The 10,641-nt window shown below is 32.5% G+C and overlaps 1 non-coding gene across 1 annotated transcript; it reads left to right on the forward strand.

The window, feature by feature from the left end:
* The first annotated feature begins 3,795 nt into the window (after positions 1-3,795).
* LOC128582751 (U6 spliceosomal RNA) lies at positions 3,796-3,901 on the forward strand. The gene has a single exon (XR_008379197.1). It is a non-coding gene; the product is annotated as a U6 spliceosomal RNA (small nuclear RNA).
* Positions 3,902-10,641: the final 6,740 nt, after the last annotated feature.

Here is a 10,641-nt window from a genome sequence, read left to right on the forward strand (position 1 = left end):
TATTTGCTATTAAAAGCGATGTCTCAGTAAAAAAAAAAAAAAAAGATTATACGTATTAAAAAATACCTGCCACCTGAAGACAGTATAAGGGACTTGGCTACCTACAAATTTACACATCTTTATATTTTCCTGGAGTAACAGCTGGCATCAATTTGCTGTGTACAAGCTTAGATAACTTTTTGTGTAGCATGCATCTATTCACCATGTATATGAACTTGTATTAATATATGGACAATCATTTTGTATTATTTAACTTTTACTGCCTAAAAAATCCACTCTAAAACTTTGTTTTTAAACATATGTTTATTATTGATGAGTTGTCAACAGGTCTATGAACCATAGAGCAGGTGGCTTTGCTGAACTTACTGAAGTTTCCCTGCATATAAAGGAAAACACAGTATGTCCTCCTAAAATATGTCTCATGGACATAAAAATTACTTTTGTCCTAAAGGCAATTAAGAAACAGTAAGTGGAGGAAATGCTCTATCTTCTCCCTTTTCTGCCTACAGACAAGATATAAATTCTCCTTTACTGGAGACAACTCATCAGCTCAGAGAGAGCAGCAGAGGAATGCTATGTATACAAATAAACCTTACTCCATTAGTTTCTTTCCATAGTCATGCTTTTGGACACCCCAAAGTGCTTTTCTATATCTCTCCACAATTTATTGTTCTTTGTTAAAGGTGATACATAAGCCAAGTTTCTTAGCTACTGCTTTGAGTTACTGCATTGAGGTTTTCCCCATGTGTTATGTACTGCACATGTTAATAAGTAAATGTGCTTGTTTTTCTTTTGTTAATCTGTCTTTTGTTAGAAGTTTCTGTCCCAACTACAAATTTATGGGGGTCGAGGAGAAATTATATTTTCCCTTTGACACATGTTTAAGGATTGCTTGACTCTAGGCTGGCTCAAGATCACCTTCTCTACAGAGACACACATGCAGGGAGTGGGATTATCAACAGCCGTTTTTTTTTTTTTTTTTATGAAGTATCTGACACAAGAGCTTAAAGAGAAAATTGTGTCATAACCACATTCTGATAAAATTTTGATGGAATTCAATGTCACATGAAGAGAAAAAAAATACTTAGTGAATCAGGAAGAGGAAATTTTTCTTAAAATGATTAATTATGGGCCAGGCATGATGGCTCAAACCTGTCATCCTAGCACTCTGGGAGGCAGAGGCAGATGGCTTCCTTGAGCTCAGGAGTTGGAGACCTCCTTGAGCAAGAGCAAGCCCCCCAACCCTGTCTCTCCTAAAAAAAAATAAAAAAACTGGCACGGTGTTGTGGTGGATGCCAGTGGTCCCACATATTTAGGAGGCTGAGACAAGAGGATCATTTCAGCCCACAAATTTGAGGTTGCTATGAGCTGTGACACCAGGGCATACTCTAGCCTGGGCAACGAAATGAGACTCAAAAAAAATACAAAAAGATAAATTAGAATTATAAAATATAATTATAAATTATAAATTAGAATTCATGCCAATATCATATTTAATAGTAAAATATTTTATGAATTCCAACTAGAATCAACTTAACTGGGATGCCCAATATCATTACTCAGGTAGAAATGAGCAAGTTAATAAACCACTGGAGTGTTCCTCTTCTTGCCTCTTCTACCCAAATCTCAGGGCTAATAGATAACAATTTAAATAGATCCTCTCCAATGGTATTTAATTAATGAGTATAAAAGAAATTCCTTAAGGGATGAATTACTAGTAATATGTCCATAAACTGGGGTAGTTCTCAGGAGTTGGCTGCATTAGTACAATGAGTATTCTGCAATAATGGTGCAAGTTTTATGGCACTACCAGCAGTTGCTTCAAATAGAAAGTTGGTTAACTATAATGATGGGTTGATTTTTCATTCAGTACCTGCTATCTCAGAAAAGATAGGAATTGTATTCTGTTGACTACGAAACATCTGACATTATTGTTTATACTATTGCAAATCTGAGTTAGAAAGTCCTACACTGAAGACAAGGTGATTGGTTTATGTTGATGATATAAATACAAATTTTAGAGGAGCATAGTATTATGGTACAAACAAGCGCATACCTAATTAAGAAAACTTTTTTTATTAATATTAAATCATAGCTATGTATATTAATGCGATCATGGGGCACCATACACTGGTTTTATAAACAGTTGGCACATTTTCATCACACTGGTTAACATAGCCTTCCTGGCATTTTCTTAGTTATTGTATTAAGACAATTACATTCTACATTTACTAAGTTTCACATGTACCCTTGTAAGATGCACCGCAGGTGTAATCCCACCAATCGCCCTCCCTCTGCCCATCCTCCCCCCTCCCTCCCTTCCCTCTCCCCTTTCCCCATTTTCTAAATCTTGAGAGCAAAAACATACTTGGAATTGGCTATGGTATACATATAATTAATAATTGCATCCATACAAACTTGTGTCAATCCAAATAGAAAATACAACTGTGGAAATTTACATGTATTACATGTAACAAAATATTATATAGATTTAACATAATTGTAAAACTTTCATGATGATGCAAATTATGAATATGAAAAAATACTTGAACCTACCAGTACATGATTTCTGTCTTTGCTGCTCATTAGCCCAAGGATGTTAAAATTATTTGAAGTTTTAAATATCCATTCTGTAAGTCAACCTAAGTTTCTTAAAGGAGTATTAAACTATTTTTATCTTTGTGAGTCCTCTATACTGTTAACAATTTATTTTAAATCTGTTGAAAATGTTTATTAAAAAATATGAAAAATAGGGCGGTGCCTGTGGCTCAAGGAGTAGGGCACCGGTCCCATATGCCAGAGGTGGCAGGTTCAAACCTAGCCTCAGCCAAAAACCACACACACAAAAAAAATATGAAAAATAACTTTTGAAAATAAAGATTGCAAACTAAAAATTTATCATCCTCCAAATATTACTAAAGAGGAAATAAACAAGGTAAACAATGAAAGCTCAAGGAGTTTATAAGACTTTGAAATTCTATCATTACATATTGGATTAACTCAAATTTTGGGAAGAATTATTGATGGCACTTCTATTACATAATTGGACTAATTTTTATTGCGTAAGATCAGAATGAATTTAGAAGTGCTACAATTGTACATTCATTTAAATTTGATAAAATATTCAAAATAATAATTAATATCAACACTATTGAAATTTTTGAAGAAAAACTCTGAATATAGGCAAAAGGTAAATGCATTTCAAAAATACTTTGTTGACTAATTAACATTTACATAAGAAAATGACTTAAATTGAGAATATTTTTCATTTAGTAAAATTATATTTTAACCTAAAATATTTCTCAGCATCTTTGTAGAGTGCTTTCTCAAGTCTAAATATTATGAGGAGATTATTAAAGGTGACAACAATTTTATGTTTAGTAACAATGAAATAAAATTTTGAAGAAGATTTTAAGAAAGTTTGTTTAAATTTAATAATGACCACACTAAAGTAGTTTTCAGAAAATGTCATTAACATATTATTAAACATGGATATGTAATAAAAAAGTAATGTATATGCTATGCATTACTAAAAATAATTCTGCCTGTTACTTTTAATTTTCATTTAAGCAATATAAAAAAGGTTTTTAAAATGTGGCTTGAAAATATTAAGAATTTTACTCTTAAAGATAGTTTTTGAACAGAAATATAGTTCCACCAACATAGTAAAAACTAGTTTTCCATTAGGGTGGCTCCTGTGGCTCAAAGGAGTAGGGCACTAGCCCCATATAGCAGAGGTGGCAGGTTCAAACCCAGGCCCGGTCAAAAACTGCAAAAAAAAAAAAAAAAAAAAAAGTGCTCGCTTCGGCAGCGCATATACTAAAATTGGGACGATACAGGGAAGATTAGCGTGCCCCTGCGCAAGGATGACACGCAAATTCGTGAAGCATTCCATATTTAAAAAAAAAATACTGGTTTTCCATTCAACAAATATACATTTCAAGAAGCTACATAATTTTAATTATTTAATACTCCCTTTTACTCTAAATGCTTTATTGCGGAAGATAAATTATATATGATCATGTTACATAGAGAGTATAAACAGTATAATTTGTGAAAAGGTCCAATCAGATACATTGCAATGAAATTTAAACATCCTGAATTACATATTAAGCACTTATCATATAAATATGAATGACTATAAATATATTCTTTATTCATACAATGCCATATAGATTTTACCACATAGAAACCAAAAGTAAAAGCATTATCAGACAGATGACTTCAATAGCAAGATTAAAAAAAATTATGTGTTACAAAAGGTTTGGGAATTAATGATAATCAAACAATGTAAAATTTATTTTTGACTTTAAAACTAAGAACAGAAATAAAAAAAAGAAAAATACAATGTTTTATGGAGTGTAAGATTAAAATGTTTTTCATGTATCAAAGTTTCTGAAATTTTAATGAGCCTCATAATTGGTCTTAGCAAGGAAACAGCCATGATGTGGTTATCATTGCCAACTTGTGCACAACTTGGACAACCCTCTACACTATCATCCTCAGTTAGCTATGTGCATGGTTAATGTTATAAATGTTAAGTTAAATTGTTAGTTAAAATGTCTTCTGAAAGGACTAATATGATTTTAAGTCAAAATGAAAATATGCCTTATACTCAGAAAGGCACAGTAACACAGCATTAAGTTATAAATTAGATATTGTTAGAGCTAATATTCATCATGGGAAGACTGACAACCATCTCATAATTTCCTGCTTGAAAGCAACAAGCAAGGGCCTTACAACAAAAAAGAAAGGAAGTTATCATCTAGTAGCAGCTGTATTACTTTTAATTACTGAGAAGCATGTGGACAATTAACTATTACAAGATAAGTGTGCAACAGAAGCCAGAGAAATTATCAAATCCCTCAAAGTGTTTGTGAAATTCCAAGGGAATAGTGAAATAGGAAATGAGGGATAGTGAAGGGAAAAGTATAGAAAGAACTGGAGAATGTTGGGGAAAGCAGACAAGAGTAATTGTCTTTTATAGAACTGTATAGCTATTAATAAGTTTAATATAAGAAATGTGCATATATAAGAGATATGAAGCTTTTTAAATTTTACTAAATTTTAAATGTTCTCAAATTTTACATTGTTTTTCTCCGTGATCTCTGAAACATTCAGAATTGTGACTTTTATTGCATAAACCTATAAAGTTGTACCGGCTATTAAAGAGATCACTCAGAAGGGGTAATAGGAGGGAATGTTTAGAATTTATATTTTGAAGATAGAGCCCATAAGATTTGTGCATAAATTTGCTTTACATTCTAAGCTAAAGGATTAAGGATAGATCTAAAGTTATGTTTTCCTGAGCAAGTAGAAGGATGACATTGTCAGTATGCAAGATGAAGACAGATTAAAAAAAAGAAAGGCAGGTTTTAAAGGAAGATTAGAATATCATTCTATAGCTATTAAATTTGAGTTATCTATCAGATATCTAATAGCCAGGTAGGGAGGTTGTAGTTACGGGATATAGAGGTCTTAAGTTCAGAGGAGCACCTTGAGATGGAGATATGAACTGTTGAATTTTCAACATAAAAATGGCATTTAAATCCATGTTAGTAGATGAAATCATCTCAGAAAACATAAATGAGAGAAAAAGTCTCAAGTTGAAATCCTGCCTCACAGCAACATTTACAAGTCAGTGAGAAAAGAAGAAATCAGCAAAGGAAACAGGAAAGACTAACCAGTGAGGCGGGAGGCAACAAACGGGACTTGGGAAAGGGCAGGGGAAGCTCCATGGAGGAACAGAAAGAGGGACGGAGGGAGGCGGGTGTGGGGCCACCGTGAGTGACACACCTCTTAGGGGTGGGACGCTATTAATAGAGGTACTTTAAACAGCAAATGCAAGCAGTGTAATCTGGCTCTCTGTATCCGCAATGATTCTCGAGCAATTAAAAAAAAAAAAAAAAGGAAATACTGGAAGCCAAATAAAGAAAGTGTTCGAGTGCAAAGAAAATGATTAATTTTAATGTCAAATGTTGCTAATAAGTCAAGTCAGATGAAGACTGATACAGCTGAATATAGTATTAACAAAGTGGAAGTCATCAATAACCCAGGTAGGAAGTTTCAGGGAGAGAGTGGAGGCATGACAACCCAACAAAAGGAGATTTTAGAGAGAAAGGGAGGAGAGGAACTGAAGATAATACAGATGGATGATACTTTACTGGAGTCTTGCTCTAAAGAAGAGGAGACAAAATAGAGCAGTAGATAACAAGATAGATGATCCAGAAAGTTTTTCCTTTTATAAGAATATGAAAAAACAATAGCACATGTGTATGCTGATGAAAAATGAGGAGTAGAAATAATGGGAGTATAGAAGAAAGAATAAAGTAGGCAAGGAATGGCATCAAATGAGGAAATAGAGAGGTCGACTGCCAGAACGACTGTTAAAAATCATTGATAACAACAAGGATGCAACCTGGGTGTATAACAGACCCCCATAGGTGTGCAGAAGTGGAGTTGGACACGTGTGGAAGTTTTTACAGTTGTTCTCTTATGAAGTGGGAAGCAATGTATCTGAGAGTGAAGAAGGAACATGTGAGTAACCTCATTTGTGACCTAAAACATAGTAATATTGTAAATGTTCTATATGTGTTTGAACAGAATGTTTTCCTAATCAATCTCTCTACAAAGTCCTATATATATTTAGTATAGCAAACTTGCTAATTATTTTGGTCCTATAATCAATATAATTACTACTTGCTCGTTTGTCTCACTCTTTTATTTTTTACACCTGTAGCTTGGAGAAATAACACGTAACTGAAAATGTGGTGATGTGTGAAGTTAATTTAAATGAAAATGACATAAAATATCCAGGACTTGGGTTGCACATAATAAACATGAAATTGTTTCTTTCTTATTTTTAATCTTTCATTTCCTTTTCTTTTCTTTTCTTTTTTTTTTTTATCAAAAGCACAGGGAAGACTCTTACATAGTGAATTTTATCTTCTCTTATAGAAATCTCCAGTCTGCACTGGAGGACCCATCCTGTTTCTTAATTAGTGACACATACCAGACAAGTTATAATTAAATGAATACTCCTCATCACTTGCAGGTTAAGTATGCAGTTCATGAAGTCAAGCAGAAGCAGCTTTATGAACAGTGCTCTCAGGTGTAGTTTGTCTGAACTTGTAAATTTATTGCTGGAATGGGATTGCTCCTGCTAACATAGTTTGGAAAACAATGAGAGGGCAAACACATAAATGTACAGCATTTGACATTTATGACTGACACAATCAAGGGTTGACATCCTGACAGGGATTTATGCTTATGTGACTGAAGTTCCCTGACCTCTGTTGCCAGCTTTATCCTTGTCAAAAAGGACATTACCTGTGATGACTGGGTCATTGTATTCTTTCCCAGGAACAATGACCTTGCTCTTGGGAGAAGGGTCTTGAGTTGAGGAATTTGGTTTGCTAAGATTTTATTGAGACTTTCTACATCTATATTCATAGGGTTATTGGTCAATAGTTTTCTATTATAGTTGTGTCCTTTCTGAACTTTTGTGTCAAGGTGATATTGGCTTCATGGAACAAGTTGGAGAGGATTCCTTCCTTCTCAATGTTATGGAATAATTTTTGCAGTATAAGTACAAGTTCTTTGTACATTTGGTAAAATTTGGGTGTGAAACTGTCTGGGACAGGACTTTTATTTGTTGGAAGATTTTTTATTTCAGTGTTTGATATTGGTCTGTTCAGGAGTTCTATTCCTCCTGACTGAGCCTAGGGAGGATGTTTGCTTCCCAGAATTTGTCCATTTCCTCCATGTTTTCAGGCTTATGACCCTAGATATTTTTATCATATTCTGAGATAAAGTTTTGTATTCTCATGATTTCAGTTGTGATTTTCCTTTTTAATTTTTTAATTGAGCTTATTAAAGTTTTTTCTTTTCCATTTCTGGTCAATCTAGCGAGAGCATTGCCAATTTTGTTTATCTTTTAAAGAACCAACTTTTTGCTTCATTAACCTTCTGTATAGTTTTTTGTTCTGAATTTCATTTAGTTTTGCTCTGATCATGGCTATTTCTTTTCTTCTTCAGGGTTTGGGGATTAATACAAATTTCTAAGATATATTGTTTATACAGACCGGTCCATGGCTCTTCCATATGTTTAGCAATGAATAATTGGAAATTTAAAACAATATCATTGCCACTTAAAATAGTGCAAAGCAGTAAAATAAGGAGTTCCAAATCTCAAAAAACAAATATGAAATCTATATTCAAAAAACACAAAACATTGATAGAAGAACATAAAGAAAATGAAAATAAGCAAAAAAGTTCTGTGTTCATGGACTTGAAGACTTGATATTGTTAGATGAAAATTCTTCCTGACTTGATCTACAAGCTATGTTTATTTACGCAAGTTTGGAAAACCCATCCTGTTAGGTATTGGCAATTTGATTCTAAAGTTTATTTGAAATGGAAAAAAAAAAAAAAAAAAACAAAAAACCAGGTATAGCCAATGTAGTAGTGAACCAAATAACAAAGTTGGATAAATTGCCTGATTTCAAGTCTTACTCAGAAGTTACAGTCACTGAGATACTGTGGTTTGGCAAAAGGATAGACACATAAGTGAAAGGAATAAAACAGGGAGCTTAGAAATAGACACAAACAGCAAAGAAAAAATAGTGACTAATTCTCACATAAATTGTATTTAATTTTGACCAAAATGTTTACATTACTTAAACATTAATTATTAATTCAACTTGTTAATATGTTGTTTAGGATATTGTATCCTCATTTATAAGTGACATATGTTTGTAATTTCCCTTTTATAATAATATATTCTCTCCAATTTTAATATCAGGTATACCCAGATGAAGTAGAATGATTTTGAAGTATTTCTTCTTTTTCTATTGTCTATAAGATTTGGCATGACCTGTTTTTTGAAATTATCTTTTACTTTTATTTATAAATATTAGTTGTCTATTTTTTGAGACTTAAAAAGAAATAATAAGAAGAAGTTAACTGACTCCATACTGAATCTCAGAGTCAAAGCATTCTATAATAGTCATACTTCTTTGACAATGTGAATGTTACTTTCTTTGCATTATTATTATTATCATTATTGCTTAATATTTTGATGCAGCAATCCTCTGATTTCTTTTCTGAATGTATTTATGTTCATTTATTCTTTACAAGGTTTTTGTTTCTAGTCCTTACCTTAAACATTGTTATTGTTATTAAATTTTAAGCCTCTTTAATTTTGTGAAGGCAAAAAATGGAAACCTAACAAACACATGTACATGTAAAAATAAATAAAAAAGAAATTCATTAGAGAAAAGATGATATTTTTAAAAACTGTGTCTGAGACAACAGTTATTTGATTTCCATTTAAAAAGAAACACCTTTAACCTTGACACAAATCATATACCTTTCACAAACATTAACTCAAAATGTATTTCAGACGTAAAGGCAAAAAAATAAAACATAAAACTTATAGAAGAAATTATAGAAAAAATTTTAAGTGACCTTGCATTTGGCAATAAGTTTTTAGATTAAATGCAAAATCCATGACCCATGAAATATAAGATTGGTAATTGGGCTTTATTAAAATTCAATACTTCTCTGAGGTCACTGTTAAAAGAATAAAAAAATAAAACCTACAGGCTTGGAAAAAATAATTGTGAAGTACATACCTGATAAAGGACTGATGCCCAAGATACAAATATATAGTTGACTCTTAAAACTCAGCAGTAATAAAACCATTCGTCCCATTCTAAAAATGAGACAAAATACTTTAAAACACCTTGCCAAATAAAATATACAGATGGGAAATTAAAACATGAGAAAATAACCAACATAATATGTTGCCAGGAAATTAAAAATGAAAAAAAGGATATACAACCACACACCTAGAAGGATGGCTAAAATTCCAAAATCTTTCAATATAAATTCCCAAGGATAAGAAGCAAACAGAATTCTCATTCATGGTTGGCAAGAATGCAGAATGATACAGCCACTGTAAAAGGCAGTTTGGCAGCTGTCTTAGTCCACTTGTGCTGCAGGATACATTACGCTAAGTTACAAAGGATAAGAATTTATTTCTCATAGTTTTGGAGGCTGGGAAGTGCAAGAGGCTGGGAGGTGCCAGCATTTGGTATAGAGTAAAGTCCTTCTTGTTGCCACCCAGCATGGCAGAACATACAAGGGAGAGAGGCCAAATGCTAAGTGAGGCTGCTTTTTAAAGGCTTAATCTCATTCGTGAGGAAAAATCCCGCATGGCATAATAACCCCCAACTATTAATACCATGTTATTGGCAATACTTGGATTTTGGAGGGGACACGTTTAAATTCTAGCAGCAGCCTCATACATAGCAAAACATGGTATTGCCATAGGATTCATTAATTACACTTTTAGGAATTTACACAACTGATTTGAAAAAGAAAACCACGAAATTCATAAATAAATGTTTATAACAACTTCATTTATAATTTCCCAAAATTTTAAACAACCAAGATACTGGTCAATTGGTGAATGGGAAAAAATAAAACTATAGTATATCCATGCAAGAGAGTACTATTCATCAATAAAAAGAAATGAACTATGAAGGCATAATAACGTAAGGATCAATATTTAGTATATATTGTTCAGCAAAAATACCACTCTGAGATAGATATGTATAATATATTTCCAATTATATG

This window comes from Nycticebus coucang, chromosome 3 (assembly GCF_027406575.1).
Source record: "Nycticebus coucang isolate mNycCou1 chromosome 3, mNycCou1.pri, whole genome shotgun sequence".
NCBI classification, from domain to species: Eukaryota; Metazoa; Chordata; class Mammalia; order Primates; family Lorisidae; genus Nycticebus; species Nycticebus coucang.